This window comes from Hippopotamus amphibius, chromosome 4 (genome assembly GCF_030028045.1).
Source record: "Hippopotamus amphibius kiboko isolate mHipAmp2 chromosome 4, mHipAmp2.hap2, whole genome shotgun sequence".
NCBI lineage: Eukaryota > Metazoa > Chordata > Mammalia > Artiodactyla > Hippopotamidae > Hippopotamus > Hippopotamus amphibius.
The window spans coordinates 77,374,098-77,391,241 of NC_080189.1; positions in this window are offsets into that span (position 1 = coordinate 77,374,098).

The following is a 17,144-nucleotide window of genomic DNA, read 5'->3' on the forward strand; positions in this document are numbered from 1 at the left end:
GAGGCAGGAGCTGTGGCCCCGAGCTCAGAGGGCCTTGTACAGCCTTGTGAGGCGCTGCAGAGCCCTCTGCATTCCAAGTCTCCTGTAAAGGTCAAGACCGTGATGTCAAAATGTGTTTAAAATGGAGCGTCAAACAAGTCAGCATGATGAGATGCGAGCAGTGTGGTTTAGGAAACCACCCCTTCCCCAGAGGTTGTAGGCGCAGCCCCTCAGCGGAAGGTCCCAACACACAGGCCACCAAAGAGTCTGAAGGGTGTGTACATGTGTGTGTTCATGTGTGTCACGGGTGCATGTGTGTACATATGCGTGTGCACACAGGGACAGGGTGCCACATTCCAACTCGCCGCCAGGTCAGCACCTACAGACATGTGCCAGGACAAGAATTAGCTGCGCACACGCACACACACACACACACACACACCCGTGACGGCCCTGCTCCCACACCCAGGGCCACCTTCTATTTTGGTGGCTTCCATGACCAGAAATGAAAGGACCCCTTGTTTCTCAGTGGGAAGTTCGCTAAGGAAAGAAAGGGAAAGACGGAGCCAGAAGGTATTTTAAACATCAGCGATACGCGCTGGGACACCCCCGTGCTCCTCCCATGCCTAGAAACACACGAGGCATGTGCTGGGAATTCATCCGTCACCAAACCTTCATGAAATACACGTTCCTAATTTTGTGAATTTCTCCAAAATCTGAAAAAGATGGAATGACTCAATGCCTGGATTTCTTCATTTTTTTGTTGGTTTTTTGTTTGTTTGTTTTTATATTGTTGCATCAGTACAATGTCTGCCTCCAGACCTGGCAAGTGCTGGCCAGACTGTGAAATGAACGTGAGTGGTCAATTGGTACTTGGCTCCAGAGAGGAGCCGGGGGCGGGGGGGGGGGGGGTGCCTGCTGGTCCCTTGGGGATGCCTTTCATCTGACCTGGCTTTCCCTGTCCGCACGGCCAGTCCCCCTGACGAGTCCTCCACCCACTGGGCTCTCAGACCACCCCCACCCCCCATCCAGCTCCCAGCCCTGGATGCCGCCTCTGCGGGCCCTCTGCTCCCCCTGCCCCTCTCTGCACCGCTGCTGTCAGGCTCCACTCCTGGCCGTGGCCTCCCTGGCTCCCTCGCTGCAGTCCTGCCCTCAGGGTGGCCAGAGGGGTGGTCTCAATCCCCTGCCTCTTGTCTGGGTGGCAGAGCTGCCAGGACTATTACAGCTGCAAACTGCACAACCCACCCCAACAGTCTGAAACCCGGAGGACAAGGACGGGCTCCCAGGCTAGAAATCCTGGGAGTGGGGTCCCAGGGGCCCCAGTAGGGGACCACCGCTGTCTCTCACCACCACGGCCCCAGAGTGGGCGCCACCCGAGGCTGGTTCACAGCAGGGCGGCCGGCAGTACAGCAGGGCCGGCTCCCTGCCCTCGTCCTGCAGGGGACACACGGGCTCTTTATGCTGCTGTCCCTTCAAAACAAGGAAACGTCCTCACTTCTCCTCACGCTCTTTGGCCCCAAGCGTGTCATGAGGCCATTGCTGACCAATCACTGTCCCTGGGAGGCTGAGCACTGACAGCCTTGGGCCTGAGTTCCTGAGTGGCGGCCGCAGGGATGTGGGGGTGGGATGATCGTGATAGGTGGATGATTATGACTTACCCCCGGGGCTGAGGCTGCCCCTCTAAGCCCCACGAGTAGGGCAGCAGGGGGGGCAGAGTGGGCAGGAGGGGGACCCTGTGGCCACACGATGGCTCCCAGCAGCCTCTTCTTGCCCGGTTCTCCCTAAGACCCTGAGGAGGTCATACGTAGGTCATATGCCCAGTTTACATTTGTGTTAACTAAAGCCCAGGGAGGCAGGACTGCTATCTTGACAGCCGCGAGGGGCCTTCGTGTGAGCCCCTCCTGCAGCGACTCTGGGCTGGGCTGGGCTGGGTACCATAGCTCACGCTTCCATAACAAGACACCACGGGCTGGGAGGCTTAACCATTTATTCTCTCCCAGTCCTGAGGCCTGGATGTCCAAGATCTTGGCTGCAGCATGGTCAGATCCTGGTGAGAGCTCTCTTCCTAAGAGCCGACAGCTGCCTTCTCCCTGTGTCTTCATGTGACAGAGAGTGAGCTCTGATCCCTTCTTCTTCTTCTTCTTATAAGGACAGTAATCCCATCATGGGGTCCCGACCCTCATGACCTCACCTAACCCTATTTTTCTCCCAAAGACCCCACTTCCAAATACCATCATGTTGGGGGTGGGGAGGAGGGGTTAGGGTTTCAACACTTGGATTTTGAAGGGACACAAACATTCAGTCCCTGACACCATGTGACTCACTTTGGCAATGGGACATCACAAGTCCTTCACAAGCACCTGCTTACCTAGAATCCGGAGGTCCCCACGCTTTGAAGATCCCAGTGTATCAGTCAGCCAGGGCTGCCACAACAAACACCACAACCTGGGCAGCTTAGACAACAGAGGTATATTTCCTCACAGTCCTGGAGGCTGGAAGTCCAAGATCAAGGTGTCAGCAGGGCTGGTTTCTCCTGAGGCCTCTTTCCTTGGCTTGGCCTGCTTCTCTCTGTGTCCTCATATGGTCAACCTTCTGTGCATTTGTATGTCCTAATCTCATCTTATAAAGATACCAGTCCTATTGGATTAGGGTCCACTCTAATGACCTCATTTTACCTAAATCACATTTTGAAAGACCCTAGCTCCATATACAGTCATATTCTGAGGTCCTGCGGGGTTAGGGCTTCAACACATGCATTGGGTGACACAATTCAGCCAAAACACCCAGTCTAAGCCTTCTCTCCTGGAAGGTCACGTGGAGAGAGAGGCCCAGCCCTCCTGGCTGCTCCTGGTCCCCAGATGACCTGTAGTTGCAGGAATGCCCTCTAGCAGGATGATTTAAAAAAACAGCCTGGGAACCCACAGAATTTCAAGAAAGGATAAACCATCACTATGTTTAAGCCACTACAATAAGCCACTACGTTTGGGGGGGGGGCTCGGTTATAGGACATTCAATCTTGGCATGCACGGCAACGCGACTAGTAAGAGGATGGCCTTGGAATGTGCTGGGGTGGTTTGGAAGGATAAGCAGGTCCTCGTGACTTCTGGTGCCCAAGCTGGTGGGAACCCTGACGTTCGTTCACCACAAGCCAAGCCCTTCTCATGTCGCAGGCCATTGTGCTCAGCCAGGGCTGCAGGGTGTCTCCTCAAGGTGTGTCAGGAGGACCCTTGAAGACTCAGAAGAAGTATGTTGAAGCAGAATTCATGATTGTGAAGGTCCCACACAGCCACAGCCTCCAGGCTTCAATGGCTTCTCATGTCCTGGGCGACCCACACAGATAGGCTGAGAGCGTGCAGCCGAGCTCAGGAGCTGGAGGGCAGCAAGGTTGCCCAGCATTGCAGGGAATGCATCAGTGGAAGCAGTGGGGCCAGGCTGGGCCGCCCCGGAGGGACAAGGTCAATGCTCTAAGGACAGTGTCTCCTGTAGTCTTCGAGCATTGACTGGGGCCTCGGTCAGGGATGAGGTGACCATGTCTGCCGCTGCAGGAAAACAAAGATGTGCAGTGTGGTGGTGACTGGCATAGGCGGGGTGCACGTGGAAATGGCACCATCTCTGCCAGGCTGCCCACTGCCACAAAAGTGCGTTTTGCCTGCCAAGTGATGTCTACCATCATGATTTTTCAGGAATCCTCAGGAGTTGGAAAGAGTCGGACTGATCTAGGGTCCAAGTGTAGAGGCTGGGAGCATTGTTGAACAGGAATCACCATGCTGGGAGTGGGGCTGCCCAGAGTCTATGAGCATAGCATCTGGAATTGTACACAGGCCATCCTAGCCCCTGGTGTGGTGGGCAAAGCACAGCCCGAGTGTTCACCTCCCTGGCTGGATGTGGAGCTGGTCGCTGCTATAGGAGCCCTTGTGGCCCTCTGTCCACCATGGGGTGGCTTTGGGTCTTGGCTAGGGGCCTTGGTTGCTTGGTCAATCTGTTAATTGGTCACAGATCGGGCAGCTTAAACAACAGACATTTATGATCTCACAGTCCTGTATACCACAAGTCCAAGGTAAAGGTGTCAGCAGGGCTGGTTTCTCCTGAGGCCTCTCTCCTTGGCGTGTAGATGACCGTTCTCTCCCTGTGTCCTCACAGGAGTGTCTCTCTGTACATGTCTGTGTCCTGATCTCTTCTTATGAGGATGCCAGTCATATTCAATTAGGGCCCACCTTAATGACCCCATTTTAACTTAATTACCTTTTTAAAGACCTGACCTTTGAAAAGTCCCATTCTGAGGTCCTGGGGGTTAGACGTCAACCTGTGAGTTTGGTGGACATGGTTTGACCTACAACACTTCCATTAGTCTCTCTGATCTTCACAAGAAGCCAGGGCACATGTGGGACAGGCATCATCCCCCATTTTTTAGATGAAGTGACAGGGGTGAGAGACAGTGATGCTTGCCCACAGGCACTGAAGGGGGGGGGCCAGGGAGGGGCCGTCCAACCCCTGCATCTCCGTTCCTGCTCGCTGCCGGAAGATCAGGGCTGAGCTGAGCATCAACAAGATGCCTGGGCAGCACACGGCTGGCTGTGCCCCACCCCAGAGGGGCTGTCTGGTGGGAGTGGGAGGGGAAGTGGGGGAGCTGTCGGGGATGCCTGGGAAGGGTGTGGTCGGACAGTCCCAGGAGCGAAGAGGCCTTACCCAGCGACCACAGCTCTGCACCCCCCTGGCCTCTGCCTGCAGAGCTTCCAGAAGACCTTGCTTCCCACACCTCCTGGGAAGGCTGTCCACAGAGCCCTCTGCCCCTTGGACCCACTCAAAGTCTTGCAACACTTGCCTCTCCTTCCTGTGTGTCCCTGCCCCTTCTCTGTCACCCTCCTCTGTTACCACAAGAGATCTCCCTGCCTTGTCCACCACAAAACACAGATGGCAGGAGGAAACGCAGGCTCGCCTCACAGCTCAGATGTAGGAGTTCAGAAGCTATTTAGTGAGAGGCGGGTACAGCACATGGTGAAGTTCTGTTGGTTCTGCCTCCTTGGTGCCGCTGCTTCTCTCCTTCCTCCCTGCCAGGACTTCACTTGGTTATCAAGAGGTATTTCCCGAGCCCCTACCGTGTATCACTTCTGCCCTTGTGGAAGCATCCATGAGCAGGGGAAACAGATAGCAGGTACCCAGCTTAACGCATAGGTGAATCACGGAGTGCACTGAGGATGTTTCATAAGCACTAAGGAGAAAAGAACAAGAGGCAGGGTCGGGAGGAGGGGGGCAGGGCTACTGGGCCTGCGTGCAATTTCAGGCGCTGCTCAGTGACACGGAGAAGGTTGTACTCAAGAAAAGACTTGAGGGAGTCACACGACCATCATTCCTTCTGGGATCACTGTAGCAAGTTCCCACAGTCCCCCAAACCTGCAGCTGTCCTCAGAGAGGTTGGTCCCCACGTTAGCACTGTGTGGCTGGTCTGATGGATAAAGCAGAGTAACTGAGCAGAAGCAGGGAGTAGGAACTTAAGGAAAGGTAGATAATTCTGAAACTCTCTCCTTTTGTCTTGTTTCAATACATCTGGCATATGATTACAAGTCAGCAAAGATTTGTACTGTACATGGTCACTTTCAAAATAATCCTACGTGCTGTCTCATTAGGTCCCAACTTTTGGAATAAGCACATTTATGCACATTTCATGGATGAGCTACAGATCACTCTTTGAAATCACAATTCTCCAAAGCACAGTCTGGAAAAGAATCAAGAAATAAGATGAGGGAGTTTAACTAGGCAATATCTCTTGTTTCCATCTCTGCACATCTGTAATCACAATGATCTGAATGTCAACATTCTGCTTCTTCCAATACTCATGTTTTCAAAAATTAAGCCAAATCACACTGGCAGGCATTCTCTGAGGGTATCTATCTGCCCATATAGGTTCTATGAGGCCTGACAAACATGCAGTCTGAGTTTGCAAGCAACTTAGCAAAGTAATTTACAAATAAAAATATGGACCTTCTTGTATTTAAGCCGCCTCATTCGGAAAAGTGCCAGAGGTAGTTGAGTGTGGTAGAAAACGCTCTCGGAGAGCACCATACTGGATGGTGGTCCCAACTCGGCCCCCATGGCTTGGCAGGTGCCCTGGGCTATCACCAGCCCCTACCTGGTCCTCCAGGCTGCCCCTTCCTCAGCCACATGCCCCAGATCCTGCCGGAGCCCCTCAATTCTGCGAGAGGTCTGCCCTCAGTCACAAGCGTCTATCTGGCCTTTCCCTGTTTTCTAACCCTCTTGACAATTTTACCCAATGTAGATGACACCAAAGGAGACAAGAATCAACAGGACAGGGTGGCCAAGTAGGATCCCACACCAGGGATACTAGCTCAAAAGCAAACAGAGAAATGTCTTTGCATTTAGTGAGTCTTAAAACGTTTGTGTGCCAAGCTGAAGGCACAATCTCTGATGCTCAGACCTCACAAGAATCCATCTGTGTGCTCAGCTGACCTTGTTGGAAAGTGCTGGTCTTTTTATGGGGTTGCTTTATATGGACCCTGCTGTTCCTTGTCTTGTGTGGGGCAGCGTCCCACTCTTGCAGCCTACTGCTGAGTACTGTGTGGTCATGATCCTTCTAGAACATCTTACCCAAGAGCAAAATGGCTTTGCCTGCTCATTGTCTTTTCAATTTGTTTCTGCCTCTCCCCCGTCTGGTTTCTGTTGTTGCAAAAACAAGCTTGTATGCAGATGAGAAAGGTGCAAACACTGGCTTTGAGTTCAGATCCCAGGCCAGTGTTCAGATTCTCTGAGCTTTGGTTATTTCACCTATGAAAAGCAACAGGGATAACAGTGCCTGTTTTTAATAAATCGAAAGAATTGTGGAAATGCACATAGCCCAGCACACCCATGCACATTTGCCTGAAGACTTCCCACCCTATTCTTCTTGTCTTATCTTTTATCTTTTTTTGTGTTTTGTTTTGGTTTGGTTTTGGCTGCGTTGGGTCTTTGTTGCTGTGGGCGGGCTTTCTCTAGTTGTAGCAAGTGGGGGCTACTCTTTGTTGCCGTGCACGGGCTTCTCATTGCAGTGGCTTCTTTTGTTGTGGAACAAGGGCTGTAGGTGCATGGGCTTCAGTAGTTGCAGCATGAGGGCTCAGTAGTTATGGCATGTGGGCTTAGTTGCTCCAAGGCCTGTGGGATCTTCCCTGACCAGGGATCGAACCCATGTCCCCTTCATTGGCAGGTGGATTTCTAACCACTGCACCACCAGGGAAGTCCCATCTTGTATCATTTTTAAACAGGAGAGGGCCACCCTCATCTCCTCTCACCCCACACTGGGCAAAAACAATGAGGGGGCGGCGGGGGGGGTGGGTGGTGAGGGCAGATCAGGAGCAAAGAATAAACAAAGTAATGAGGACTGGGAGGGACATGGTCAGTGCTGAGTTCCAGGATGCCCCTCCAGCTGCAGCAGGAAGTGCTGAGAGACGGAATTGCTAAGACATGTTGGTTTTGCTGAGGGCAGAGACCAGGGTGGGAAAGGATGTCCGGCAAGGTGGGAGGGCTCCCAGCCTGCTGGCTGCCTGCACGAGGCTGCATCTCAGCAAGCTGAGGAGGAAGGAAGGTTTGGAGGAGAGGAATGGAGGGACGCCGAGCCAAATGCACCCACCATCTGGAGCGGCAGCTATTCTGGGCCCTGAGCTGTAGAGTGGAGCAGGGTGTCCCCAGAGCCATGGAAGAGAAGGTGCTGGAGGGGAGGGAGAGGACGGGGCAGCAGGCAGAGGCTTCCTGGGGCTGGGAAGCAGATGCAGGCGACGGGAGGGTAACCAGCTTTTGTCTACTTCTGCCAGGCGTCCTGGTGCAACCATCAGCCAAGCCACCAGGAGTTGAATGGGACCCATGGCCGCTGAGCCCAGAATCCCAGCATCCCTGCTGGGTCAGAGAGTAGAGTACAGACTCTTCACGCATGTCCCAGTGGGAGGGGTGCCCACTCAACCAGAGGTGGGAGGAATTTTACTCTTTAGATGAAAACTGACAATGCCGTCCTGTCTTTTCAGGCTGTAGAAGTCACATCATGTGCCCCTTGCCACAGCAGCCGCTTGAAGACACAGGTGGTACCCACGTCCGCATCTCTTCAGCTCACCCTGGCCTCGCAGATGCTCCTGCCGCATGTGATGTCCAGGTGCTGAGCACTGACCCCCAGACTCACCATGACATCCTGTGTGCCTCCCAGAGCTACATCTACATCTCCAACCCCCAGACCTGGATCCTTGGGCATTTGGGGGTTTTAACCCAAAAGCAGAGCCTGATAGGCATCCTTCCTGTACCTTCTCACTGTCTGCCTTCCAATTGCTGCAAAACATAAAAGCAACTAAAATGGAGCTGACACCTTCTTCTAAGAAATGGCAGATTCAAAAATGCTTTTTTTGTAAAGCTTTAAATAAATGACAAGAGCAAGAATAAGCTAAAAACTCATCATGAATGATGTAAAAATTTAAATTCCATTTTGATTAAAAATAAAATACAGAGAAATGTTGCTTTCTGTGATGAAACATCAGCCTCTCCCTTTCAAACTTTCGTTAAAGTCTCAAAGACTACCCCAAAATACCCTGTTTTAACACTGCAGGCTGTGTCATGGGGTTATGTGTCTGGATGAGAAAACTCCCAGAAAGTTACCCATTCTGTCTAAACCAATGTAGAGATTTAATGCAATTTCATCCCGGTGGTATTTATTTGCACTAAACAATAGATTCTAAAATTTATCTGAAAAAATAATGAGATTGAGAACAAACTTTTTTTTAATTTATTTGTTTATTTTTATTGGCTGTGTTGGGTCTTCATTGCTGCATGTGGGCTTTCTCTGGTTGCAAGCAGGAGATACTCTACATTGCGGTGCAGGGGCTTCTTATTGTGGTGGCTTCTCTTATTATGGAGCACGGGCTCTAGAGTACAACCTCAGTAGTTGTGGTGCACGGGCTTAGCTGCTCTGCTGCATGTGAGATTTTCCTGGACCAGGACTCGAACCTCTGTCCCCTGTATTGGCAGGTGGGTTCTTAACCACTGCACCACTGGGGAAGTCCCAAAGAAACTTTTTTTTTAATTAATTAATTTATTTATTTATTTATTTATTTATTGGCTGTGTTGGGTCTTCGTTGCTGTACACAGGCTTTCTGTAGTTGTGGCAAGCAGGGGCTATTCTTCACTGTGGTGCACGGGCTCCTCGTTGCTTCTCTTGTTGCAGAGCATGGGCTCTAGGCACGGGGGCTTCAGTAGTTGCGGCACATGGGCTCAATAGTTGTGGCTCATGGGCTCTAGAGCGCAGGCTCAGTAGTTGTGGCGCATGGACTTAGTTGCTCCATGGCATGTGGGATCTTCCCAGAGCAGGGATCGGACCTGTGTCCCCTGCCTTGGCAGGCAGAGTCTTAACCACTGTACAACCTAGGAAGTCCCCTGAGGAAACTTTTTAATATGAAAATTAATGAGGGGCGTCTCCTTTTTTATTGACGTATAATTAATTTACAATGTTGTATTCATTTCAGGCATACAGCAAAAGGGATTCAGTTATACACATATTTTCAGTTATACACATTCTTTTTCAGATTCTTTTCCATTATAGGTTATTACAAGATTTCTTTTTTTTGCCTGCGCCAGATCATAGCTGCAGCATGTGGGATCTAGTTCCCCAACCAGAGACTGAACCCAGGCCCCTGCATTGGGAGTGCAGAGTCTCACCCACTGGCCCGCCGAGGAAGTCCCATATTACAAGATATTGAACATAGTTCCCAGGAGCTTCTCCTCTGAGATAACTTTAAATGATTACAAAAAAAGAGGAAAGTTATTTTAAAAAGAAAAAGCACGTAAAGAGTCTCGGTGATCTCCAGAAGCGTGCTTCTCCCCTGAGGGCCAGGGAGCGATGTGGTGTGAAGTCCATCCACTGGCCTTGCCTTTGACTGTTCCCATTGTGGGCAGGGCCCCTGGAGGAGGACGTCCTCTGAGTGACACAGATGTTGGAGGTGCAGATGGGGCTGACACACAAGATGCACCCGCTGGTTCCCTGATTTCAAGGACATGCACCCACGCAGCGCCCCCGCCCCACTGCCCCTGACTGGGCCTGTTTTAAGGTGGGAGGTTCTGTCCTGTGGACAGAATGGAGAGGCAGCAGCCTAACTCCCAAGATGGCAAATTCCTCCAGGTTTAGCCCAGAGCAGGCTGGTCTCTACATGAGCAGGGCTTAGGGAAGCTTTCCTGAGCCGTATTCCCACCTCTATTCCAAGCTTGGGGGGGGAGTGTTAACACTGGTCACTGGAGCACTGGTTGCACTAGTCAGTCTGTCATTGTCACAGGTATTCAAGTGGCTTTCCACATACGCTCTGAGCAATGTTGGATGCCTGGGTGGCAGGCCTCGCGGGATTGCACTGCAGGGGAGTATGGGGGAGGGGTGGAGTTCGGGTTCAAACAGGCCTGTGTTTGGTCTCTGCCTCCATCACAACCCTACCTGAGACTGGGGTTCCTCTGTTCTACGATGGAGACAATAATAGCACCTACCTTGAGCTGAGGGAATTAAATGACACAAGACTCTTACAGGTGAGGCTATTGTGCGGCCAGCGCGGGGTGCAGGGAAGGCCCTGGGCCAGGCACGCGGGGGTGGGGGAGGCCTCGATATGGGGAGCGCAGGCTGCATCACTACCACCAGCAGCGCTTTTTGTTAGGCGCACGTGATCATTACGCAGGTCAGTTTTATGAATTAAAGCAAAGAACATACATGGCCACCTTTTCCTTTTAGTATTTATTTATTCACTTAGGTATTTATTTATTTGGTTGCACTGAGTCTTAGTTGCAGCAGGCTGGCTCCTCATGCCAGTTGCGGCATGCATGTGGGATCTAGTTCCCTGACCAGGGAACAAACCTGGGTCCCCTGCACTGGGAGCTCAGAGTCCTAATCACTGCACCACCAGGGAAGTCCCCATACATGACCACTTAGACTGAGCCCAGTAGAGGGCCGAAGTCACCAGGCAGCCAGGTAACCTGAGCGCCACAGACTGAGAGACCACAACACCAAACTATTTCACCTTTGACAGACAGAGCGTGGGAGCCGCCAAAACACAAGCGAAAAGAGCACAGATGAAATTTTAATGAGTCCTTAAGGCTGAGTGCGGGATGGCGAGTCAGAATCCCTGCAGGCCCAGACACACAGGCCTCCACACCCATTTGCCACCCGATTCAAGGGTCCCCATTGGGTGCTCCTGAGAAAAGCAGAGGGCAGGCGACACGCCCGTGGGAGCCCCCACTGTGGCACAGGTGTGCAGAGCCGGCTGGGCTTACAGATACAGAAAGGACCTGAGACCATGTAGGGAGGACTCCATGCCTTGTAGGAGAGCCGAGTAGCTGCCAGTGAGGGACAGGCACGAAATCTGATCCCTCCTCCAGTGCCAGAAAAGGTTTGGCTGTCCCTGGGGGAGAGGAAAGAAACCCACTTGCACCCCTGCACCTGCTGTGACGCCAGGCAAAACCACCTGCCTGTGGCAGGCCAGGGTCCTGCCCTGGTACAAGGCAGCACCTGGACACACAGGGGAGGAGGCAGGAGCCATGCCTGCTCTCCAGACCCTGCCAGTGGTGGAGACGACGCTGTCTGCCCTGTCATGAGCGGTGCTGGCCAGGCCCACCCAGAGGCTCGGATTCCCAGAAACCCTCACATCGTGGCCCCGCCGCCACCACCACCAACAACGACTATGCGTTGAGTAAAAGCAGCAGCAGTGCCCCTGAGTGGGGAAGTCACAGAGCGAGAGCCGCGCCCTGCAGACAGCTGCGGCTGGGGTGCAGCTTGGACGCAGGAAATCCCTCCAAGCTGCGCTGGGAGCCAGTGAACAACCGAGGGAAACTGACGCCAGCTGCCAGCTCCAAGGACAGCTTTGTGAGGAAGGGAGCCCCCTCCTGGGAGGGGCCCTTCTGCATTTCCTGTTGCCACCCCTTGGCCCTCTGCACCTCCTCTCCTCCTCTCCCAGACCCCACGCCCTTGCTGAGGCCAACCCAGAAAGAGGAGCAGAGAGGGCACGCGGCAGGACAGAGGGCAGGGCCCTGACACGGCGCTCAGAGCACCCGTTCCAGACCAGCTGGGGCTCCCTCATCTATCCGGGGTGGAGGTGGCTGAACGTCTTTATCAGGGTCAATGATGCAATCCCGGTTCTTAATGATGCTGCACTTGGAAACCATTCGAGTGAAACATTGCAGGGATCTGCCCAAATTTTCAGTTTTGCCCTCAGCAGAGTCACTTAGTAACCCACACCTGTGTTGAGGAGGATGGAGGTTTGCACATTCATATCACTGCATTTTACACCTTCACACCCATCATTACTGAGGGGTAGGCACTCATTTTCCTGACGGGGAAACCAAGGCTGGGGGCAGTTCATCGCTTGCCACAGTCATGAAGCAGGGGAGGCCAGCTGAGCACCGAGCCTGGCAGCCTGGCTGCCGCTGGACCCCCTGCTCTGGGTCTGCCCTCAAGGGTCTCTGAGTTCCTGTCTACATCTAATATTCCACTTTGTGATCAGGGTCACGGCCTTCGTGTTACTGTTTCCTGTCTCTTCATCCCTGGTAAGAGCATCCGCTTCCAAAAAGCACCTGCCAGTCATGAAATTTGTCAAAGCTCCCTCATCCAACTCTTCCAGGAGGTGAGCTACATGGACGTCCTGAAACCAGGAAGTCCCCATCTGTTAAGATTTTGGCCTTGTCACCTTCCAGCTGATGAAGGGGACTTTACATCCACCACTGGCCGAGGCCTCCAGGCCAGCTCAGAGGCAGCCCCTCAGGACAGGACGGCACCCCAACCCTGTCCCAGCCTCCCTGAGCCCCGTCATCCTGGGCCCCTGGCACCTCCCTGCAGGGCGTGGGCACTGAGCCAGGTGTGCACATCTGTGAGCATCCTGTCATCTGGCACAGGTGCAGACTCAGGCCCAGGTCACCCAGGCAGGCAGGAGGAGCCAGGTGAAGAGTTAGCTGGGTCCTGCTGCAGCGCCTCGTGGGTAAAGTGAGCAGCAAGAAGGGAGATGCTTAGAGAGCACTTCCTGCACGAGCGTTCCCTGGCAGACGACCTTCTCTTTCTCCAGATACACTGTCCCTAATCAAATGTGTGGCTACGTTTGTCTTCCCCGACGAGGCTGGGTACCAAACAAACACCACAATGACTGTATTTAAAGCATAAATTGATTACAATTCAAATATTCATGTTTCTTAAGCCATGAATCATCATTTTAGTAACACTCGGTAGCTAGAAATGGCCTGTGTGTATGTGTGTGGTGGGGGTCATTAAATGCCATATGGCCTTAGTTTAAAATCAGGTGACCTTATTTACATTTTCCAGTCTTTCTTGAAAAAAGTCAATTGAGCCCACTTAAGGAATATTGATGACGTCTGTGCCTGGAGCGATGTCCTCCTTTGGGTGTGGGAGTTGGGCCCTGGTTGCTGCAGGATGAAGCTGGCTCAGTAGCTCTCTGAGCTTGTCCACCACAGCTGTCTCCTCTACAGCTGAAGGAACTGAGATCCAGAGCAGGAAGGGGCCACGGCTCCTGCTTGCATAGCTGGTTCGGGCGGAGAAGGACGGTCCCTCCCTCAACACCCACCCATAGCCACAGCTTGGAGAGCTTCCCACAAAGCAGGCAGGTGAAGCATCCACACAGGGAACCACAGGCTTGCACAAGGCCACCACTTCCTGGCATCCAGGGAACAAGGTGGCTCATTGGCTGGAGGGAAAGTGGAATGAGGAGAGGGCCTTGGGGGTGGGCAGGGCAGAGGGAGCATCTCGGCCACACCCAGGCCAGGTAGGCAGTTCAACCGCTGTCTGAAGCAGGTGGTGCATCTAGCATCGTGCCTGACTGATTCCCTGGGCAGGTCCTGCCCAGTGTGGCTGGCAAGCAGAAGGGAAAGGAGGGTCACTGGACACCACGTGCCCCCCATGAGAACCAGGATTTGCCCAAGGGTCTGTGGGGCCACGTCTTCTGGTCCTGCCTCTTCACCCAGTGCCCCTCCCTTCATATTGGCTCATCCGCAGTCCAGCGCCAAGGCTCCTCTCCTTTCTCCCACCCACCCTTAAAACAAGAATCCTCCACATCTCTGAGCTCCCCAGGTTTGGGCATCCCTGCATTACCATCACATCGGGTGCATGCATTCAACCTCCTCAGTTTAATATGATGTCTCCAGTAAACCCAAGTGGGGGCAGCGCCGGGCACAGAGCCAGCCCCTCCAACCCAGACACTGCTCGGCTAGGGGTGGCCAAGGTGAGCAGCGCGGTTGAGGCCCACCCAGGGCCAAGCCACCCGTCGTGGGGACCCAGAGTGCTATGTTTGCTGCTAGCAAAAGGGATTAAAGGGACATTTTCTGCCTATGTAGCAGAAGTACAGGGTCTTCCCTGTTGCTTGGGTTTTTTAATGAAGATGGAAGCCAGTTTCTGGGAGCCAAGAGGACCCAAGAGACTGCTCAGGGCGTTCTCACAGCCGGGAAGTAATTGAAACACTTTTCAATTAGGCCAGAATGTCCGGTCTGGAAATAGTCTGTGCTTTTAAAAGTAAAACATATTCACTGCACATCTCATCTGTGGGTAAGGCTTCTCAGCAGCCCTGCTCTGTGCGGGTGACGGGGCTTCGTGGAAGATGGACCGGAGCCCCTCTCAGCCCCACCCTGGAGGGTCTGCAGGCTGCGGGGCTGGGCATGAGCGACCCCTCAGAGAATCCTGCAAAACAGCAATGACGGTGACGGCAATAACAGAGCGGCTGGTTACAAACCTCGTCATGGCCAGATGCGGCCTTCTGGCTCCATCCGCGCGTCGGCAGCGGCCCCAGAGAGCTCGTGTGGCTCCACCTGCTTCCTCTCTCCTCGCCCGCAGGGCCCCAAGGTGGGAGAGGAGGCCTGGAGCCCAGCTCCATGTGAGCCCCAGTTGGCCCGGCTGCAAAATGGAAATAGTGCTGCTTGGCGTCCCCGCGCCCCACCCCCGCCAGGGCAGCCTGGCCTTAGGCGGGGCTTGGGCGGGGGCGGGGCTCTCTTCCAGGAGCCCTTCAGTGAACAGGAGGAGGCAGGACCGGCCACCGCAGAGAGATGGTGCGCAGGGGCCCCAGCCGCAGGTGGGAGGTGGCCAGGCCAGGAGGGCTCTGAGGGCCCGCATTTGCCCAAACCAGGCCAGTCCTGGGGGTCTTCCCATGAGACGTCCAACTAGCCCCCTCCCTCGGTCCCCAAAGAACAAGAAACTGGCACGCTCCGTTTCCCTCTCTAACCTGTGAACTGCACCCCCACCCCAGGGGGCACAGGCCACAGACAGAGGAGGAGGAACACCTCCCACATGTGTCTGTGCTGACCCCGGGGCAGCCCCAGTGACCTCCCACCCCGGACAGCTTCAGGAGCCCAGGCATACACACCCCACTCCACTCAGCTAGATGTGGACGCCGACTGCCCCTGAGGGCATGCCAGGACCCCTGTCCAGATGGTACTGGATCCAGCAGGAGACCCTCCCCACCCAGACCCCACACACATCCCAGCAGTCAGGACAGCCAGTGTCCCCAACGGGCTGTGTCCTCCCTTCATGCCCAGAAAGAGACAACACACCTACCCTCACCTCCATCTGACTGTGGGAAGCGAGGGGGTGGGCTTTCCACAGGACCCGGGGGGACCCAGCTCTCCTGTCAGCCCCGGTGACCCTGGCTGGCCCCGGGCTCCGTGGGTATCCGTGGGAGCACAAGCATCCCACCACAGATGACGGCGCCAGGAGCCTTAGGCATGGTTAGACGTGTAGGGCTCCAGATTAGTTAGCCAGAAGGCATTTGTTCTCCCTGAAATAATATCGATCTGAAGAAATAACCCCAATAAGAATTAAATGCACTGACCAACCCAGCTCCATCTATAGCCACTTTGGGGAAGCTCCCTGGGGCCTTGGTCAGATCCCAGCACGCATAGCGACATGCAAACTTCTCCTGTCTCTCCTCCCTCATTGGCATCTTGTAGCCTCCTCAAGTGGCTTGGACTAGTGCACCAGTCACAGAAGAGCTATCTGCCTCCTTCTTCTATGCTCCCAACACACCAGGAAGAAAAGGCACCCCTAGAGCTCTGCAGGAAGCCAGCCAGAGGAAACCACGCCGCCTTCCCCAAAGCAGGTGCCAAGGGACAGCTCAGGGCAGAGTGGAGGGAGGGGGACTCTGGACTGGATATCAGGTTGAAGTTTCGGTGTAGACTCGATCGGATTTCCATATCAGAGAGTGAGTCCTAATCACTGACATAGATTCTTCAGGCCATCAGATCTTCCTGAGATGTCATGTCGTGGGAACTAGGAGACATGAAGGCAGCTTTTGGAGGCAAGCAGCCGTTTAAGAAGGCTCACTGTGCAGTACATTGGTGACACAAGGATTCTTTTTTTTCAACCACACCACCCAGCACGCGAGATCTTAGTTCTCTGACTAGGGATCGACCCCTGTGCCCCCTGCAGTGGAAGTGTGGACCACCAGAGAATTCCCCAAATTCAGCTATTTTAACTGTAAACTTGAATGATTTTTAGTAAATTTACAGAGCTTTACAACCATCACCACAATCTAATTTTAGAACATTTCCATCAACCTCAGAAGATCTCTCATGCCTAATTATAGTCAATTCCTGATTCCTACGCAGCCCTAGGTAACCACTAATCTACTTTCTCTCTCTACAGAGTTCCCTGTTATGGACATGCCATAGGAATGGAATCATAAAATAAGTGGTCTTTTACTTCTGGCTACTTTCACCTAACGTAATGTTCTTCAGGCTCATCCATGGTATATAGCATGTACCAGTTCTTCATTCCTTTTAATACCTGAAAAGAATTCCATTGTATGGATAGGCTACACTTTGTTTCTCCATTCTCTGGTTGGTGGACATTTCGATGGTTTCCGCTTTTTGACTATTATGACTAATGCTGATATGATCTTGTTTTTGTTTCTCTCGGGGAGATTTTTAGGAGTGAAATTTCTGGGTCAAATGGTAAATATATGTTTAGCATTGTAAGGACCTGCCAAGCTGTTTTCCGAAGTAGCTGCACCATTTTACATTCCTACCAGGAGTGTATGGAGCTTTCAGTTTCTCCACATCTTTGTCAACGTTTGTTATTATCTGTCTTTTTTTTATCTTAGCCATAATAGTGGTTGTGTAATTGGATCTCATGGCTTATGTTTGCATTTCCCTAATGACAAATGATATTTCATTGCCCACTT